This window comes from Amblyraja radiata, chromosome 7, assembly GCF_010909765.2.
Source record: "Amblyraja radiata isolate CabotCenter1 chromosome 7, sAmbRad1.1.pri, whole genome shotgun sequence".
Classification (NCBI taxonomy): Eukaryota; Metazoa; Chordata; class Chondrichthyes; order Rajiformes; family Rajidae; genus Amblyraja; species Amblyraja radiata.
Genome location: NC_045962.1, coordinates 48,081,547 through 48,102,954, shown reverse-complemented (window position 1 = coordinate 48,102,954; position 21,408 = coordinate 48,081,547). Strand labels below are relative to the sequence as shown.

General features: G+C 45.5%; 1 protein-coding gene across 15 annotated transcripts in view; it reads left to right on the top strand.

Annotated features, from left to right (window-relative positions):
- Positions 1-225: 225 nt before the first annotated feature.
- Positions 226-21,408, top strand: part of pcbp3 (poly(rC) binding protein 3) — a 187,226-nt gene continuing 166,043 nt past the window's right edge. For 5 of the 15 annotated variants that reach the window (XM_033024402.1, XM_033024403.1, XM_033024405.1 and 2 more), the window contains exon 1: positions 226-618. The gene's annotated coding sequence lies outside the window, so the exon portion shown is untranslated. The remainder of the gene's footprint in view (positions 619-21,408) is intronic. The other 10 variants (XM_033024415.1, XM_033024410.1, XM_033024408.1 and 7 more) reach the window with 4 other exon arrangements.

The window sequence follows — 21,408 nt, the reverse complement described above, 5'->3', positions numbered from 1 at the left end:
TACCTTGCGGCGGCGCTCGAGCTTCGTCCTCTGAGCGCGAGTCCGGCCGCGCTTCCCCATTAGGGGCAAATATGATGGAGCTTTGAATAGGGGGACCGCGCGCAGCCTCGCCTGCGATTGGCCGCGTGCCGCCGCCTAACTGTGCGCCATTGCCGTTGGGAGGGAGGGCGTGACGTGAGCTTCAAGCGCTCCCTCCGCCGCTGTGTGATTGGCCGGAGGAGGCGCTGCGGCGGTTGGTATCGCGCAGGCCGAGCTGTGTCGCGCGCGGCGGCGATTGTGCGTGGATCGCGGACTGCAGACAGCGGCGCCGGCGGCTCTCCTGCTCTAAACCTCTCCTGTTCACCCCCTTCTCCCTCCCCCCCTCTCCTTTACCCCTTGCCCTTCCCTCCCTTTTACCTCTCCTTAAGCCTCCCTTGATTCCACCGTCCTCTCTCACCCCCCTCTCCCCATTCCCGAAGGGAAGCGGACTATTGTTCCTATCGATCTACTGATTTATCTCCTTTTCCTCCATCAATCGGGGAGGACGCTGGTTCCTCTATTTGCCCCCAACCTTCTTTGTCTGGGTCCGCCGTCCCTGTTGTTGGCACTGATCTGCCCCATCCTGGACTCCCGGAACTGGTGAGTTTCAGACCTGTTCGCGTGTGGGAACCGATCCGCTCGACCTACGACCTACAGGTGGTTAGTGCGATTACAAGGCCCACGTACTAACCGACCTGGCACTGCCGAGTCTTAAGGAGAGTACCGCCGATGTCATGGGGCAGGGGCAGAATTGTGGCATGGCTTGGCGGGGATAGGTACAAGTGTGGCTTGTGTATGATTTTGTTTTTAATTATTTAAGAGGGAGAGGGGTGTCAGGTGTGCGGCCTGTGTCTGGTGGGTGGGAGGGGGCAGTAGTGACCTGTGTTTGAATTCGGTGGGGGTGGAGTTTGATGCACACCCGCCCACCCAGATATTTGTTGCACACCCGCTAAAATATTTTTTGTCATGTACCTGATGTGTGGTGGTGAGGTCGGGGAAGGTATCTACTGGTGTGTGCACTATTGCCAGCTGGCATGAGCCTCGTGGGGTCTTGTTGGAGTGTGTCTACTGGTCTACTGCCTGGTACTCAGGTACACATGGTTGTACCTTATTGTATCGAGTTAGTCTGTGCCCAAAATGGGGTCTGTGTGCCCTTCCCAGTGTGGCATGTCTGCCATATTATGTAATGTCCTTTAAGTCTGTTTTACTGTGGATCTTGCCATTTTAATTTTATTTCTAGGTGTCCGTGCCATTGGGTCAGCCAGGATTTTTCAGTCATCCTTAATTGCATCTAAAGTGAGTAGCTTCCTAGACCTCACTTTAGATGCAATTAAGGATGCTTGCTAGACCTTTTGGGTGGACAGTTAAGAATCAATCACTTTGCAGTGAAGCTCTAGCCACGTATGGGCCAACAGATTTATTTTCTTAAAAGGTATAAATTATCTAGGAAAGTTTTGTGATTTACTCTAATGTTCATTTTTTATTCCAGAAATATTTAATCACTAGAATTTGTTTCCTAGCTACCATTCAAATTTGCATTGCCTGATCAAAGTTGTATAGGCTGATCACAATGCTATTGCACCCTCAAAGGCCAGTGTGTTTACTGTTGACTCTATAAGATATGTATTCAATTCCTCCAAACGTTTTGTGGTAATCTTTAATCCAGTTGGTAATTTAGCCCTTTTTGAGGTGCGAGTGTTGCTGGCCAAGTCAGCATTTATTGTCTACTATCATCTCCAACTGCTAATTGAACTGTTGTGGTGGGATTCCTATTCGTCTTGGGTCATACAATAACCATGATGCTACCAAACCTAGCTCGGGTATCTGATCTATATAGCCCTTTGGTATTTCTGTGCATCCTACAAAAGTCGTTAATTTAAACACATCTATAAAATATAGTTGGTACACAAAATTGCTGGGGAAACTCAGCGGGTGCAGCAGCATCTATGGAGCGAAGGAAATAGGCGACGTTTCGGGCCGAAACCCTTCTTCAAAATATAGTTGATCATATTAGATTACCAAATATTGGGCAAAGATTTAGTAATGTGATGCAGGTGACTCCTGCGTTCGATAACAGAAATTTGCCTTTGAATTCAAACTCGCTACCTAAAAAATGTAGTTACCCTTTGGAATAAATTGCTCTTGTGAAATATGTAAATAAATACGAACTTTATTTTTTCTCAACTTTCATTTCTCAATTCATGCGCAGATGTTAAGGTTCAGTTGACAGAAAGTTTTGAAAAGTGTTGTTATCTAGAACCACAACCCTTGTAAAGTTGAACTCTCTTGAAAATAATTTGTAAAAATGAGTGGCTCAAAAGCAGACAATTGCAGATGTGGAAATTCTAAAGTTAAAGTGTGATGTTGGAAAAGGTTAGTATTTTGGATAACTTGTCATCATTAACACTGGTATCTCTACTTGGATGCTAATAGTTCAAACACCTTTCTTGGATAATTTAAATGTGCACCAGTTGGTGCTTAGTTGTATTTAAAACATGGAAGAAATGCAAGCCATGGAGATGTAAACATTATCATGCAACTTTTCTATCTTCTGTGTGCACCAGTTGGTGTCTGCTAATCCCATCTTGGCCATGATTTTAAACTCATTGAATCTTTAAATTCAATGTTGGCCTATTTTGTTATCTTAGAACAATTATTATAGAAATAGCATTTTGGCTGAAGAAACTGTAAAATAATAGAAATATAAGAAATTTCAAATGCTGGAAGCCAAGCTGGTGGAGGACCTGAGCAGATTAGGCAGCATCTGTGGAGCCAATAGGATAGTTGACCTTTTGGAGGAACTCAGCGGGTCAGGCAGCATCTCTGCAGAGAAGGAATGGGTGATGTTTCGGGTCGAGACCCTTCTACGTTTGGGTTGAGACCTTGCAAGAGACTGAGGATATTTTTTTTTAAAACAGTGTAAAAAGGTTGAGGTAGGACCTGGCCCAATCCATCTATTTGGAAGATTATGTTTAAAATACCATTGTTTGTTCAGCCCTGGGAAAGGTTCAGCTGTTAATTGGACTTCAGCAATGGTCTTTCAATAGATAGTTCGGTTCTCTAGTATTATTTATTAGCTTTTTGTAAGGTTTTGTTTCTCACCTGTTTCAACCACTTGCTCGGATATAGTATTAACAAAATAAAAATGGACAAGTAACTTTACGTTTTGAAATTGTTGTTCATGAAATTGTGGTGGTGGGGATAGAGAGCTTGCTGATAGAACTGAGAACTTGTAGTAAGAAACAAAACAGCTGCTTAATCCCGGTGGAGACTCGAGGTGAACAAATGTGTCTGGTGCATCATTGAGAAGAGTTGTAAGACACTGTCATATCTTAATGTGGAGTAATTCAATTAACTCCATTGTATTGGATAATGCTTTTATTTCATGAAAGCAGTAATTTCATAAAAACAGTGAAATTGCCATGAAAGATGTGCTTTTGTAATTGTGTGCTTTGATTTCAGAAATATCAGGCTGTTGATGTTTTGCCAAATTTGTAATTTTTTGTTTTGATCCTGTTCTGGGTATATAGGATTGTTCAGTTGAAGACTGTTACCATTGAGTTTGGTTATCACATGTTCTTAATTTTATACGAAGATTACTACTTTCCTTAATCTTGGAATGTTGAGTACACGAGTAAAACATGTGTTTCTTGTTCTCTGTACAGGTACTATATTTACACTGGATTCTGAGTAATAATTGAATTGAATACTTCCTATTGAATACTTTATTGTCACGTGACGGTGACAGTCACAAATGGAAAGGGGGGGGAGTCAGTTTCAGTCTACCTCATGACAGAATGGGGAGGAGTTGTAAAGTTTGATAGCCACAGGGAGGAAAGATCTCCTGTGGCGTTCTGTCCTGTTTCTTGGTGGAGCCTGTCTGTTGCTGAAGGTATTCCTCAGGTCGATAATGGAGGGGGTGAGCTGTATTGTCCAGGATGCTCTGCAGTTTGAGGAGCATTCTCCCCACCAAGACCTTCTCCCATGAATCCAACTCCGCCTCCAGGACGGAGCCAGGCATCCTGATGAGTTTCCCATCTGAAGAAGGGTTTCGGCCCGAAACGTTGCCTATTTCCTTCGCTCCATAGATGCCTCTGCACCCGCTGAGTTTCTCCAGCATTTTTGTGTACCATCCTGATGAGTTTGTTGATATTGTTGCCGTCCGCATTGATATTGTTCCCTGTTGCCCCAGCAGACGGCAGCAAAGAAGATGGCACTGGCTACCACCGATTGGTAGCACATTTACAGTATCTTGCTGCAGACGTTGAAGGAGCGGAGCCTTCTTTAAAAAAAAGATGATGGGGAGGGGGGGGGGAGGAGAGAGGAGGCGAGAGGTAGGGGGGAGGAGAGAAGAGAAGGGGGAAGGGAGAGGGAGGGAGGGGGAGGAGGGAGGGGGGGGGGAAGGGAGGGGTGGAAGAGAGAGAGAGAGGGGGAGGGAGAGAGAGAAAGGAAGAGCACTAATGAATCCAGCAGTGAGAGAGTTAAACATTGCAGAGCCAGAGTATCATTGAGACAGGATGCTACTGTCGCCCCTTGCCTCTGCCAAAGCACCGAATTCTGCACATTGGTCCCCACAGAACCAAAGATTCTAGTAAACAGAACGGCCTTGCCAAGACATGGGTAATGTAAAGTTAATACAGAGGATCGCCTCTATCGTGCAGCGTAATTTTTTTGAAAAGAGCGGGCTGCTCCATTGACTCTTTGACGGGCCTCTAGCTCACCCCTCTCGGACAGGTTTGTGTTACAGGATGTTTTTCTGTCCGATCTTTTATATTATATACACTCCCTTACGCATGCTGGTAAGGAGGGAAAATAATGGAGATACACCTTACAATTTCAAAACCTAATTGTGATGCCCATTTTCCTTTGTGAAAATTCCATTCAGTACATCACGTGTGGAATGGTGGGCAATCTTATGAGTGTATTTGGGTGTATAAAAGTTTTAGGAGTTTGAATAATTTCGTTGAGGTGTGTATAATTGTGCTACTTTTGAGTGAGAATTTTATTGTTTTAAAGTGTGTGAATATCTGAGATTTAGCATATGGCATGAGTTTTCTAACCTTTAAAGCGATAAGCTGGAGTTCGATGAAGATTATAGTGTACGAGTCAGAAGAAGTTTGGATGTACCTTATTGTTTTTCAGAAACAATAAAGAATATATTAATCAAAAGACTGTTTTGAAGATTTATCCGTGAAGAAGCTCTGAAGGTCCCTGACTGAGAGTTTGCATGTGTACAAAGACATTCCCCTTAACCATGTAGTCCGTTTAGCAGCTAGAGGGAGTAATCTCTTGAACGATATAAAAATCTGCCGCTACATTAAGTCAAAGGATACCTCTGACCCAGGGGGTGAATACCAGTCCCAGAGAGTGGGACAGAAGATTTGGCTAAGATCTCGAAAGAGGTTTTGGCCAGAATACCGGTTCCTGCCGAGGAACTGAAGACCATACCAGTTCCAGCCGAGAAACTGAAGACAATAGATCTCGGCCAGAAAATGCCTTGAGGTCTATCGACAGCGACGAGACTTATCTAAAGACACCATCACAGAAATTGTGAGAAAAATTGACTATTATTCTTTTGAATTTTGAAGCTGCAAAGCTTTAATTTTAATTTTAAAAGGCTTCTGTAAGAAGAGCCAGAAAGTGTTTTTCCACTGTCTGGAGATTCCAGCCAGTACGACCCGGGATTGTTTTGAACTCTTGATAACACACATTCCTTTTGAACAATTGTCAGCTTTAAGCCCATGGATGTTGATGAGATGTTGGCAACAATATCAGTTTGTTATTGTTCTGATGAAAATGTTTTCAAAATAGCCACTCGATGTTTACACAAAGTTGGAGCAGAATTCAGATAATACTTTGTTCGTTCAATTTAATGATTTGGCGATATGCCAAGACCTCTTTAAAATCATGGAGCCAGAAGATGAAAAAAGAGTCATGCCTGAGGAATACTAGATATGGGAACAAGTTAACGAGTCAACTGAAAATTACAGTATCATGTATCGAGAAGAAACAGATAATACACATGCTGCCTACTTGAAAGAAACCGAGAAGGAGAAACAAATTATGGAAACAGGTTACCAGATTAATTGAGAAACAGAAGAAATTAATGGAATCAGTACAGAACGCGATCGAAGTAAAATCTAATATGAGCCAACCATGGAACCTCTGCAAAGAGGGTGGAAGGAAATAGAATGTGCTGCTGTGTTGACAGCCGTCTTGGGAAGAAAGCAGAAGACATACCCAGTGGTGGGAAGATAAGGTGAAGATATTCAATGGTTTCATGGATGAGGCAGAGGAGTGATTATCTGAAATTATACCACAACTTACGAGCTTAGTAGCTGGAAGTGCGAAGCAACATGGTGCCAGAATGGAAGATGAAATTACATCACGAGAGAGTATCTCGAAAGTATCTACATGAAGATCAAGACATAAATCTGGTTCTACAGCCAGTTCGGTATCAAGGGCTTCTGCTCGATTGGGAGTTCAAGCTGATCTAGCTGCTCTCTCAATAGAAACGGATGTCTTGAGGATGAAACATGAGATTGAGCGACAAGAAGAAGAGATGAGACAACAGAACGATCAGAGGAAAGAAGAGATAAGACAAGAAGAAGAGATAAGACGAGAAGAAGAAGAGATGAGACGACTGGATGATCAGAGGAAAGAAGAGAAGACACAAAGAAGAAGAGATGAGACGATGAGAAGAACAGAAGAGATGAGGCGACAAAAGGAATTGGAACTAGACACAAAAATGGCGGTGGCCAAATCTAAGAAGGAGATATTGGAAAGAAAAGGTTCAAGATGCAGCTCTAGATCATTGAAGACGATGAGCTCTGGACCAAGAGAAAAAACTACTCCAATTGAATTAGCAGTTGGATCAATTCCACAATCGAGGTCCACTGGCTTTCTTGGCTTTGAAAACCCATTGGAACAAAGGTGGGTAAAACTTCATCTCAGCAAATGAGTGCTAGATCGAAACAAACTACTAATGGGAGCGTCTGTGGATGCTCGAGGCAAACTAATAGCAGACCACGCGTTTCCGAAGCCTGGTGCACAGGCTCGAGCAAGCCAATTTGAGTCACAGAGGCCCGTTTATCAACAGGTGGAGCCAAGCCAAGCCAAGGTTATCAGGGTGAATTATTGGCATTGGCGAATAGGCAAGCTGAATTCAATCAGATCATAGCTCGACAAAATACCTTTCTCATTCTACCACCAGCAGAAATGTCTACGTCTGATGGAGATCCTTTGCGGTATGAAGCTTTTGTAAGGGCATTGGAAGAAGTATTAGAAACGAAAGTTACGGATGAAAAGGAGCGCTTACGATTTCTGGTGAAGTACACAAGCGGAGATGTTCAGGTACTTGTAGAAAGTTGTCAAATTGAGCCAGGCAGCCATGGCTATAAAAAGGCGAGAAGATTACTTAAAGAACATTTTGGGAATGAACAGAGGATTGCTAATGCATACATGGAGAAGGCCCATGCTTGGAAAGAAATCAAACCAGAAGATGGGAAAGCATTGAGTAAATATGCAATATTTCTGAGAGGTTGTTGCAGCTCGATGGAAAATCTCGGCCACATGGAAGAAATGAATCTTGCAAGTAATACAAGAGTCATCATTGGCAGACCGGAAGTGGCGGCGCTGGTGAACGGCTGCGGCTCGCCTGCAGTCTGTTTGTCTTTACTTTTTTGTGTTGTTTTTTTTCGTTTTGTCTAGTTAAGTTTTTGGTTTTTAGGTTGTGTTTATGTGGGGGTGGGGGGGGGGTGGGGGGTTGAAATGGGGCTTGCTGTCTCTCCCTTCGGGGAATGCGACTTTTTTGTCGTATCCCCCTTCTCTGCCTCCGTCTGCGCTGAGGCCCAATGGCGGTGCTGGCGACCTCGAGACTCCGGAGGCAGCCTGTCAGGACTCGCCCTGGGCTCGCTCCCGTGAGGGCGGTCCGGCTCGGGGCTGGAACGGCGCTCCCGTGAGGGGCTGTGATGCTCCCGTGAGGGCGGCCTGGCGAGGGGCGGAGACTCTCCCGTGAGGGGCTGTGGCATTCCCGTCGGAGCGGCCCTGCCCGAGGGTGGAATGGCGCTCCCGTCGGAGCGGCCCAGCTCGAGGTGGAATGGCGCTCCCGTCGGAGCGGCACAGCTCGAGGGTGGAATGGCGCTCACGTCGGAGCGGCCCAGCTCGAGGGAGGAACGGCGCTCCCGTTGGAGCGGCCCAGCTCGAGGGAGGAACGGCACTCACGTGAGGGCGATCCGGCTCGGGGCTGGAACGGTGCTCCGGTGGCTGGGACGGCGTTCTGGCGGCTATGACCTGAGTCCTGGGTTCAGCCGCGGGCCAGCGGCTGCGTCCGCTGGACTGGAGGGCGGCAGCTTTGACCACCCCGGGCCGCGGTGTTTCAGCCGGCCCGTTTGCGGGGTTCGGTGAGCCGCGGGACTGTTTGTGCGATCGCCCGGTGGGGAATCGCCTCAGCGCAGAGGGAGAAGACGAGGGAAGAGACTGCAGCGCTAAGATTTTTGCCTCCACCACAATGAGGAGGTACTTGGAGGATACACTGTGGTGGATGTTAATTTGTGTTTAGTGTTGTTTATTATTGTATGATTGTATGTATGACTGCAGGCACGAAATTTCGTTCAGACCGTAAGGTCTGAATGACAATAAAGGTATTCAATTCAATTCAATTCAAGTTACCCAGAAGACTGAGAGAAAAGTGGAGAGATAAAGCTGGTGAAATATTGGAAGAGAGGAACCAAGTAGCCAGGCTACCAGACCTGGTGAAATTCTTAGAAAGGGAAGTACGGTACATGTTAGAGCCACACTACGGGACTATTGAAGATTATAAACCAATTGCAACTAACTAAGGTTCTACCTTTACCAAAACTGAAGAAATATCAGAACCTATGAGAAGTAGTTTTGCTATCACAACCAGACCTGTGGAAGAGACTGATAGAATGAAAGGGAATGCATCTACTAGCAAGCAAATAGTGTTTTGTTTGTTATGTGATGAAGTTGGTCACACCATAAGATGGTGTCGAAGATTCAAGATGAAAGAATATGAAGAAAAGATGGATTTCTTGAAAGAGAAGGGAATCTGTTTTGGATGTTTGAAAAAAGGACATATGGTGAGAGACTGTTAAGAGTCCTATGATTTGTTATAAGTGCAGGCAATATCATCCTGAAGCACTTCACACTGAAGAAGAGCTACCAGAGCATTGGGAAGAGGAAGAACTGGAACAAATAGATGAAGAGCTGTCAGTGCAAATAGAAGAGGATGAACCGGAACAGAAGAAGAAGCCAACTACGCTATCACCTTGCCTGAAGTAACTGCTCATATTGGAGCCGGGGTTGAAGCTTGTAATTTTTCTATCTTACCAGTGCAGGTAAGGAATAGCAAGATGAATACAGTGTTGCAAACATATGCTTTTCTGGATCACGGAAGTTCGACTACCTTTTGCACAGAAAACCTGACGAGAAGGCTGAAATTCATAGGAGAAGAGACTAAGATTCGATTACATACCATGACTAAAGATAAAGAGAGCAGGACCCATTACATTACGAGTATGGAGACATCCAGTTTGGATGAAGATAATTTTATACCAATATCTGAAGTGTTTACACATGGAACCATGCCTGTTGATCGTCAAAATATACCAAGCCATGAAGACTTGAAACAATGGCCTTACCTGAAGGATGTCAAGATGTCTGAAATAAATTCTAGTGTTGATCTACTTATGTTTACGAATGTTTTGAAGGCATTGGAACCTATACAGATTGTTCGGAGCCAAGGTGGTGGACCGTATGCTACAAAAACCCGACTTGGATGGGTTATCTATTGCTCCTTGAAAAGGAACAACGAAAATGTGAATCAGAAGAACTATCCTACCATTGCTGTAAATCAAATATCTACTGATAAATTAGAAAAGCTGGTGATGAAGCCATACAATCATGACTTCAAGGAAAGTACCAGCAAGGAATCTGAAAAGATGTCGAATTAGGAGTTGAAGTTCATGGATATTATGATCTACTCAGTAAAGGTTGACAGACTATTGTCTGGACTTACCTTTCAAACAAGAACGTGTTAATCTGCGGAAGAATCGTTGTAAGGCAGAGCAAAGCAACCAGAATTTGAAACGCAAGTTTGGCGAGAATACTAAATTTCATGAAGTTAGAATCTCTTTGAAGAATAATTTCTACAAGGATGATTACTTAAAATCCATGTCTACTGAGCAGGAAGCAATTCAACCAGCAGAACATCTGAGTTCCCTTTGCAATAAGGGAGGATTCACACTTTCCAAGTGGATCAGTGACAATTGTGAAAGCATTCCACTAGATGCTCGAGACAAAGAAACCAGAGAGTTGGATTTGGACAGACAATCTGCCAATGGAAAGAGCATTGGGAGTTACTAATGTTGTACAACTGAAATATGTTGGATATGCAATGGAAGGTATTTAAAGACTGCATGGATGAACTACAAAAATTGTTCATCCCAGTTTGGCAAAAGAATAAATCAGGGAAGGTAGTGCATCCGTGGATAACAAGGGAAATCAGATTAGCCAGAAAAAGCAGCATACCAGAGGACTGGGAGAAATTCAGAGACCAGCAGAGGAGGACAAAGGGCTTAATTATGAAAGGGAAAATAGATTATGAAAGAAAACTGGCAGGGAACATAAAAACTGACTGCAAAAGTTTTTATAGATATGTGAAGAGAAAGAGATTAGTTAAAACAAATGTAGGTCCCTTGCAGTCAGAAACAGGTGAGTTGATCATGGGGAACAAGGATATGGCGGACCAATTGAATAACTACTTTGGTTCCGTCTTCACTAAGGAAGACATAAATAATCTGCCGGAAATAGCAGGGGACCGCGAAGAGATAGAGGAACTGAGTGAAATCCAGGTTAGTCGGGAAGTGGTGTTGGGTAAATTGAATGGATTAAAGGCCGATAAATCACCAGGGCCAGATAGGCTGCATCCCAGAGTACTTAAGGAAGTAGCTCCAGAAATAGTGGATGCATTAGTGATAATTTTTCAAAACTCTTTAGATTCTGGAGTAGTTCCTGAGGATTGGCGGGTAGCAAACGTAACCCCACTTTTTAAGAAGGGAGGGAGAGAGAAAACGGGGAATTACAGACCAGTTAGTCTAACATCGGTAGTGGGGAAACTGCTAGAGTCAGTTATTAAAGATGGGATAGCAGCACATTTGGAAAGTGGTGAAATCATTGGACAAAGTCAGCATGGATTTACGAAAGATAAATCATGTCTGACGAATCTTATAGAATTTTTCGAGGAAGTAACTAGTAGAGTGGATAGGGGAGAACCAGTGCATGTGTTGTAACTGGACTTTCAGAAGGCTTTCGACAAGGTCCCACATAAGAGATTAGTATACAAACTTAAAGCACACGGTATTGGGGGTTCAGTATTGATGTGGATAGAGAACTGGCTGGCAAACAGGAAGCAAAGAGTAGGAGTAAACGGGTCCTTTTCACAATGGCAGGCAGTGACTAGTGGGGTACCGCAAGGCTCAGTGCTGGGACCCCAGCTATTTACAATTTATATTAACGATCTGGATGAGGGAATTGAAGGCAACATCTCCAAGTTTGCGGACGACACTAAGCTGGGGGGCAGTGTTAGCTGTGAGGAGGATGCTAGGAGACTGCAAGGTGACTTGGATAGGCTGGGTGAGTGGGCAAATGCATGGCAGATGCAGTATAATGTGGATAAATGTGAGGTTATCCACTTTGGTGGCAAGAACAGGAAAGTAGACTATTATCTGAATGGTGGCCAAATAGGAAAAGGGGAGATTCAACGAGACCTGGGTGTCATGGTACACCAGTCATTGAAAGTAGGCATGCAGGTGCAGCAGGCAGTGAAGAAAGCGAATGGTATGTTAGCTTTCATAGCAAAAGGATTTGAGTATAGGAGCAGGGAGGTTCTACTGCAGTTGTACAGGGTCTTGGTGAGACCACACCTGGAGTATTGCGTACAGTTTTGGTCTCCAAATCTGAGGAAGGACATTATAGCCATAGAGGGAGTGCAGAGAAGGTTCACCAGACTGATTCCTGGGATGTCAGGACTTTCATATGAAGAAAGACTGGATAGACTTGGCTTATACTCGCTAGAATTTAGGAGATTGAGAGGAGATCTTATAGAAACGTACAAAATTCTTATGGGGTTGGACAGGCTAGATGCAGGAAGATTGTTCCCGATGTTGGGGAAGTCCAGGACACGGGGTCACAGCTTAAGGATAAGGGGGAAATCCTTTAGGACCGAGATGAGAAGAAACTTTTTCACACAGAGAGTGGTGAATCTCTGGAACTCTCTGCCACAGAGGGTAGTTGAGGCCAGTTCATTTGCTATATTTAAGAGGGAGTTAGATGTGGCCCTTGTGGCTAAAGGGATCAGGGGGTATGGAGAGAAGGCAGGTACGGGATACTGAGTTGGATGATCAGCCATGATCATATTGAATGGCGGTGCAGGCTCGAAGGGCCGAATGGCCTACTCCTGCACCTATTTTCTATGTATCTATGTTAACACAAAAGAAAATCCTGTGGATGAAGTTTCCAGAGAACTGACAGCGAACCGTTTCTTAAGCGATAAGAGATGGACCAATGAAGTAAAATCTCTCTGCAAGCCAGACAGAGAATGACCAAAGCTTGAGCTGGGATTTGAAATATTTGATCATGATCCGGAAATTAAATCAAACCTAACGGTGAACTTTATTGGTAAAAATCCTGTTTTTTTTTGTTGTATTTTTGAAGGATTTTCACACTTCCAACATTACTGTTACAACACATCCATGAGTTGATCGGACATGGAGGAAGACGTTTCATGCTTTCAAAGCTTTGGACTGTTATGTTTTGGACTTTATACTGGATATCATGTCTGATATTAAGGGTTTGGTGCGCACGGTACGACTAAACTAAAACCAGTGTTTTAATAAGATTAATAACCAAGTTATGCTTGCTTCTAGAATGCGAAAGTGAAGATGGAAGTCGATGAAGAATTCTGATTGTGGATATGTAGTGCATGCTAATTTTTCCTCATTAGTATAGTTGTTAGTATCCCCGCCTGTCACGCGGGAGACCGGGGTTTAATTCCCTGATTTTTTTTGCTTTTGATATATGTTAAGCCTTCATGGCTACTTTTTTGATGTTTGTTAATAATTGCCTCGTTATATACTTGGAACAATTAGGGGCCGGTATGTAGTGGCCATTTGGCTTGTTTTGTGTGCCATTAATGTGTCTTTAAATTTTAGACTGCAGGTTATATTGTGGGTGGGATTTATGACGTATTTTAGGGCGTGTTTGGAGCTAAGTTCCTTGCGCAGAAGCTTAGTTTTCAGTTTAGTTTACGACCAGCATGGGGAAGGTTTACCCTTTGACCATGCGAAGTGTAATGGAGACACAAGGAGTTTTCTAACCTTTAAAGCGATAAGCTGGAGTTCGATGAAGATTTTAGTGTACGAGTCGGAAGAAGTTTGGATGTACCTTATTGTTTATCATCAACAATAAAGAAAATCTTAATCAAATGACTGTGTTTTGAAGATTTATCTGTGAAGAAACTGTGAAGGTCCCCGACAGAGTTTGCATGCGTACGAAGACATTCCCCTTAACCATGTAGTCCATTTAGCGGCTAGAGGGAGTAATCTCTTGAACGATATAAAAATGCCGCCACAGTGGCAACTTGTGAGTGAATGTCAATGCTTTAAGAGGTAGTGTCTCTTTAAGAAGTTGCAGTTGTGTGGGGGTGGAGCCACACCGTTATTTTCTTTTCCTATGTTCTTTGGATATGCTTATCCATTTATGTTGGAAATTAACTGTTTATTCTTTGTTTTCTTTTAACTCTTAAACAGAGGAGAGATGCAGTTATGCAGTTTGTTTTGCTTATCAATGTTTTAAGTTTATTTTTTCCTATTTCTAATCTTATGAACGGAGTTCAAAAAGAGACCTGAATGCTTTTGGCATCCTGGTTAAAGTGAGATTGGAGATGCCAATATCGCAGAGAAAAAAAAGTGTTAATTTGGGGAAATTGTGATTAGTATACATTTATGCTAGGAATTTCAAATTGTGAATTTGGGGAGATTGGAACAATTGGGAATCATTTTAAAATTATTTTTCTGAATTATCTGTTTTTAAAGGGTTTAAGGATATTGGCGAAGTTATGAATTACTGATTTTGAAATTGAGTCTTTTGGGAAAGCTTGTATTGATGTGATCATAGTGTTTGTCTTTTGGAATGCAAATGAGCAGCCAGGTTTTCTGTCTCAATTGTTTTGATATGATCATAGTGTTTGTCTTTTAGAATGCAAAAGAGCAGCCAGGTTCCTGTCTACAGGGAAGTAAATGTGTGGGGGCTTGAAGCATGTGCCGTGTAAGGGACAAATGAAGGTCCATGCAGTATTGTGCTAGTTGATTACATCAGATCGTAGCTTACAAAAGGGGGTTTGAGGGAACTCACTATGGGGGGGGTAAAAAGTAAGAGATATTTAGGTGGGGGTCCCTTTTCAGATATACTCTGATCAGGGAACACATACACAGGGAAGGTGATGAAGGAGGTTTCTGCCTTGTCAGTAGTTAAAGACTGATTTCACATTTCCAAACCACCCACAGAGTTTTGGATCAGTGGAGGGAATGAATAGGACACTAAAGGGTTTAAGTAAAACCTTGAGACTGGACAGGAATGGGTTATGGTATTCTGATGATTCAGAACAACCTCAGCTAGAGAGACAGGACTAATGACTTTTGAATTGATAACAGGACCGGCTATGAACCTACCAGAATATGGGCATCTTTGAAATGAGGGTGATTCCAGGCTATGTACCCCCTGGGGTGCGACTAGAGTGTGGAAATTACACCTACAGGCTCTCAGCAATGAACTGGTTATGTGTGCACAGCAATTAACCCATGCCTTGCCAGGTCTGCATTCCCAGGTACGAGAGGCACAGAAGACCCTACCAGTTGAACGCAGGGAGTTCATACTGTTCAACACCAGTCCATACTGCCAGACTACATACTCATAAGGTACTGGGACTGGAAGAAATTGAGACAGTGTTGAAAGGAACTGTGCCAAGTGCCACCAACAACATCAACCGCCATGAAGATTGAAGATCACCCCTGATGGATACATCTGATTGGCTTTAGAAAGTTCAGAGAACCAAGAAAGGACAATGGGGCTATTGACCCTCTTTAAAAAAAAAATATTTTTATTAGGAGCATGTATACAAATAATAGTAAGCGACAATTTAATTACAGATTTCTTACATAGCTTCAGTTTTTTTTGAAGAATAAAGGGAGAAAAAGATGAGAGAAAGTAATAGAGAGAGAAGAAGAGAGAGAAAGGGAGACGCAGAAATAAACTACCAATGACAAGATTATGGAGATAGATCCGGGAATTGTTGAGTGAAACTATTCATCCAGTCCCAAAGTCAGGATTCAACCCTGATTCTGTTTTTAATCAATTTACCTTTTCAAATATTCAATAAATGGAGACCATATTCTAACAAAAAATTCTGGTTTTTCCAATTAAGACAAGTCTTATTTTTTCCAAGTGCAAGATCTCAGTCAATTCCGTAATCCACATTTTAATTGTGGTGGCTGCTGTTTTTTCCCCAAAATTTTAGTATTAATTTTTTTCGCAGTTATTAAACTGTAATCAAGAAATTGTCTTTGACTTGTGGTAAAGTTTGTAGTATGTTCTGATAATCCTAATATTATTAATTTTGGCTCTGGGTCCAGTTGGATATTGATAACTTCAGAAATAATTTAAAAAATGTTCACCCAGAAATTTTGAATTTTTATACAAGTTACAAAGGTATGCGTTAAGTTGGCTTCTTGAAATTGACATCTATCACAGAGAGGGTTAATATTTGGAAAAATCCTATTTAATTTTGCCTTCGAATAATGTAGTTGTGTAATAATTTGAATTGAATCAAGGAGTGTCTAGCATTTAGTGAACAGTGATTTATATATTGTAAACTTTCATCCCATGTATCTTTTATTATGGATTGAGCCAACTCGTCTTCCCATGCTCGTCTATATGATTCTGAAGACGGAACCTCAGTGTCTAAGAGGATATTATAAATATAAGATATTAATTTATTTGTGTTGGGATGTGTATTCAAACATTCATCAAGGGTTTCTAAAAAAATTATTAGCGTGTAACTCGTATTTCTGCTGTAGTTCCTGAAATGAGAGAAAAATGCCATTTTGGGAAAGGTCTCCCACCGTTTTAATTCCATGGGTTTTCCATTGAACAAATCCTCTATCTAAAACAGACTGTTTAAAAGAAGGGTTATTTGCAATCGGGAGAAAAGGCGATAAATTACCCAAGTTTAGTTTTAATTGTTTCCACATACATACAGCACTATGTATAATCGGATTTCCTCCATATGTTTTTTTATTCAAATTAATCGGAGCTAGAAGAATCGAGCCTATTTCAAAAGGTAAGCAGTCCTTGTAGATGACATGTGCATGTACCTTTAATATAGTGACCTCACCACTACTAACCACTCCCCATATCAGAAGTACAATTGCAACCTCCCCACCCATTGATCGCTCTCTAGCTCCTGTGACAGACCACGTACAGCTAGGGCAGCAACGTTTGTGTATTATCAATAAATAGTAGTAAAGACACAGTGTGTTTATAACTCCTTTTTACATGGTGTCACAATCGTACCTCTGAGCCTCCTGTTTGTTGGGTTTTATTTACTTTTGACCCAGTTCCCTATCCCTTGTTCTATCTCCTGTGCCATGGCTACCTCTTGCCGCAAGCCCGATGTGCTTGTCTTCGACTCCGACATTGCCCATCGGTGGGGTGTCTTTAGACGCGATTTCCAGCACTACGTGACGATCGCCCATCTTGCTGCCACCGCTGAAATGCGGGCTTCTCTGCTCCTCAACCTGGCTGGTCCGGATGCCCTGGAACGATCTGAGTCGTTTGTCTATGGTGCCGATGAAGTTGCTCGAGACCCGGTATGTCTTATGGCTAAGTTTACCGCGATGTGCGACATCCCCACTAACTGCATCTTAGAGCGTTTTAAAATGTTCAGCCGGCGTCAGATCCCTGGAGAGTCGATCGACAACTATATTGCCGCGTTGCGACACATGGCCAGGCGTTGTCGCCTGGACGCACTGACCCCCGATCAAGTGACCCGGGACATTCTAGTATATGGCCTTCTAGATGTAAAGCTAAGGACTGAACTTCTGCGGAAGTTCGACCTGTCTCTGGACGAGGCTCTGCACGCCTCCCGCATGGCTGAGGCTGTCGCCTCGGCACTGTCGCCTGCTGATCATGACATTAACTTTGCCAGTGCTGCTGGCCGCCGGCGGAACGCTGGCCCGCCACGGCAACGGGGTTCCCCTGCACCCGGGGGCGACAGCCCACGACGTAGCCCCAACTGCAATTTTGCCTCCAATCAGTTTAATGTGTGCCCTGCCTTGGGCAAAACATGTAATTTTTGCAGGAAGTTAAACCATTTCTCTGCAGCTTGCCGCTCCCGTGGGAAGCCAGTTCCCACTCCACGGAGAATGTTAAACAGCCTTGCTCAAGCTGATAGCGAGCTTGGTTCCCAGTACCTGCCTGACGAACTCCCTTTGTCTGATACCAGTTCATCCCAGGAGGAGACCAGCATTTTTTCAATCTTGGATTCTTGATAACGGACCCTTCGGTTCGGGTTACTGTCAATGGTTCGACCTTCTCCGCAAAAATCGACACCGGGGCCGTGACAAATGTAATGTCAACAAGCCTTTTCAAAAAGATAACTAATGAAATAGTGAGTGCTGACAACTCCCGTCTACATGCCTACGGGGGAGGCGTGCTCGTTCCTGTGGGAAAGGCAACCCTGCACTGCAAGGTCCTGAAGGCCTCTCGGCCCCTCACTTTTTACCTGCTGGACACTGACAACATTACCTTGCTGGGTGCCCAGGCGTGCCAAGACCTCGGCTTGGTCTCCTTTCACCGTGATATCCACCAGGTGCGGACCCTCATGGACCCCCTGTACGAATACCCTGATCGTTTCGACGATAAGCTGGGCAAGCTGCCCAGCTGCTACAAGATTGCTGTCGACCCCAGTGTTGAACCTGTGATCCGCCTGCCGCACCGCGTCTCCTTCGCCATGAAGGACAAGGTGGAATCGACGCTGCTCAACATGGTCACCATGGGCATCCTGAAAGAGGTGAGCGATCCCACCCGGTGGGTCTCCACCATGGTTGTTGCCGCGAAAAAGGACAAAAGTGAAATTCGCATTTGCATCAACCCCAAGGACCTGAACCTGGCCATCAAACGCCCGCACTACCCCATGCGAACAGTGGAGGACGTCGCTGCACAGGTTGGTCCGGCCACTGTCTTTTCGGTCCTCGATGCCAAGAGCTCTTTCTGGCAGATACCGCTGGACGAGCGGTCCTCCTACCTGACTACCTTCAGCACGCCTTTCGGAAGGTTCCGATTCCTCCGCATGCCATTCGGGATCAACTCTGCCAGCGAGGTGTTCCAGCGAACGATGGAGCAGCTGTTTGCCGGTCTGCCGTGTGCTATCATCGTTGACGACATTCTGGTCTACGGTAAGGACGTGGCTGAGCACGACCTCCACCTCCGTCAAGTCCTGGACCGGGCCCATGAAATCAACCTCAAGCTCAACCCAAAGAAGTGCCGCTTCCGTGTCCCGGAGGTCACTTACGTGGGCCACGTTTTTACTGCCTCGGGGCTGAAGCCTGACCCGCAAAAAACGGCTGCTGTCTCCGGTATGTCCTCACCCACCGACGTGCCCAGCCTGCAGCGTTTCCTGGGCATGGTCAATTACCTGGGGAAGTTCATCCCCGACCTCAGCGAGCTGAGTGCGCCCCTGAGGGAGCTAATCAAGAAGGACACTGCCTGGGCCTGGTTCCCGCATCACCAAAATGCTTTTGACGTCCTGAAGTCTAGACTGGTCAGTACCCACACTCTTAAATTCTTCGATCTACAGCGTCCCATCGTTCTCACCTGCGACGCTTCCAAATTCGGTCTTGGTGCCGCCTGCCTGCCGCTCCACGATGGCCTGCAGCTGCCCGTTTCCTATGCGTCCTGCACCATGACCCCTGCCGGGCAGCACTACGTCCAGATTGAGAAGGAACTGCTTGCCGTGGTATTTGCTTGCTCCAAGTTCAAGGACTACATTCTGGGCAACAACTTCACGATCGAGACCGACCACCAGCCGTTGGTCACCATCCTAAACAAGCCAATCCACGTTGCCTCTTCCCGGTTGCAGCACATGATGCTGCAGCTCCAGCGCTTCACTTTTAAAATTGTATATCGCAAGGGCAAGGACATGTTCGTGGCCGACACGCTGTCCCGCGCGCCACTATCGTCCACTGATCGCCACCCATACGAATCGTCTGACCTGATGGTGCTTAACGTTAACATTGTGCCTTCACAGCAGATGCAGTCCCTGGTCAAGCACACTGCCAAGGATCCTGCCCTGCAGCAGCTTGCCGACGTCATCCGGCAGGGCTGGCCAGACCGACGTTCATCCTTGCCGGCCGGTGCCGTGCCCTACTTCCTGGTCTGTGACGAGCTCGTACTGCAGGACGGCGTGGTGGTGAAAGGACACAAGGTGGTTGTGCCCGCTGCGCTGCGGGACCACTATTTTCAGTCCGCCCACTGCGTTCATCCTGGGGCCGAGGCCACTCTTTCCCACGCCCAGAGTCAGTTCTACTGGCCCGGCATGGCCCAAGACATCCGGGAGAGGGTCTCCGCCTGCTCTACCTGCAATAGCCTCGCTCCCCCATCAGCAACGCCAGCCGCTTCTGCAACAGCCTGCCCCTGAACTGCCCTGGATGGCTGTCACCACTGACATTTTCAAGTGGCGTGGCAAGCACTTCCCGGCCCTCGTTGACTCTTATTCCAGCTGGTTCGAGGTTGACCAGCTGCACTCCCTCACCTCTTCGGCCGTCACCGGGAAGCTGCGCCGCCACTTTCGGCTCCCCGGCGAGCCTCCAATCTGACAACGGCAGCCAGTTCACCAGTGCCGAGTTTCAGGGTTTCGCTGCCAGCTGGAACTTCCGACACTACACCAGCAATCCGGAGTACCCGCAGAGCAACGGCCTGGCGGAGCGCTGTCCGCAATGCTGAGGACTTGCTGGAGCATTGCAGACTGTCCAACTCCGACTTTTACCTGGCCCTCCTCAATCTTCAAAACATCTCCCGCGACCCTGCCTTGGGCTCGCCAGCACAGCGGCTGATGGCTCGCACTATGAGACCTCCACTCCCTGTGACCCAGCAGTCCCTCATGCCCTCTGTTCTCCAGTCCGCTAGTGTCCAGGAGCGCATTGCCCTCAAGCACGAAGTGCAAAAGCGCTCCCACGACAAGTCCTGCCGTCCCCTACCGCGTCTGTTCCCCGGTCGTCGTCCGGATGCAGTCCCCCTCCGATCACTCCAAGCTTGCCACCGTCGTCGGTAATGCTGGTTCGCCGCGGTCCTACCTGGTCGATCACGACGGTACCATCTACCGCCAGTCCTGCCAACATCTGCGGCTTGTCAACGAGCCCCCACCACCGCCTGCCGACCCTTTCTCCTCTCCGTTGTCAGCCACACTGCCTGCCGCCCCACGCATGCCTCGGACCCTGCCATCTCAGCTCTTCCAGCCCCGCTCTCCACCAGCCAGCCCTCGTTCGCCTGCCCGTCCACCCGCTGCTGCGCCTGGATCCCCTCCTCGGCCTCCGCCTCCTCTTTCTCCTCCAGGGTCCCCGGTTCGGTCACCCGCTCCCGCACCGGCCCCTGCTCTTCCTGCAGAGTGGGGAGATGGCGAGCTGCATACCCGGTCCGGGCGGCTGGTTAAGCCGCCTGTCCGCTATGGTGAATTTGCTTAGCTGCTTGCTCAACTGTTTGTTTAACTGTTTGCTTACCTGCTCGTAGCGTATGAGACGTGGTCGCCCCGTCACTACTGTATTGCTTTTTGTTTCCAAGGGGAAGGATGTAGATGACATGTGCATGTACCTTTAATATAGTGACCTCACCACTACTAACCACTCCCCATATCAGAAGTATAATTGCAACCTCCCCACCCATTGATCGCTCTCTAGCTCCTGTGACAGACCACGTACAGCTAGGGCAGCAACGTTTGTGTATTATCAATAAATAGTAGTAAAGACACAGTGTGTTTATGACTCCTCTTTACAGTCCTCCTACTCCATCTTTAGCCAGTCTGGTTGTTGATCAATGTCATCCAACCAGAAGGTAATATATTTAATATTAACTGCCCAGTAATATAATAAAAAGTTTGGTAAAGCTAATCCTCCATTAACTTTGTTTTTTAGTTATTCTGTGGTTCTTATAGTCCCAGATAAAATTTGTAGCAATTGAATCAATTTTTTTGAATATTTTTTTTGGTAGATATATCGGAATTGATTGGAATAAGTATAATGATTGTGGGAGAAAAATCAT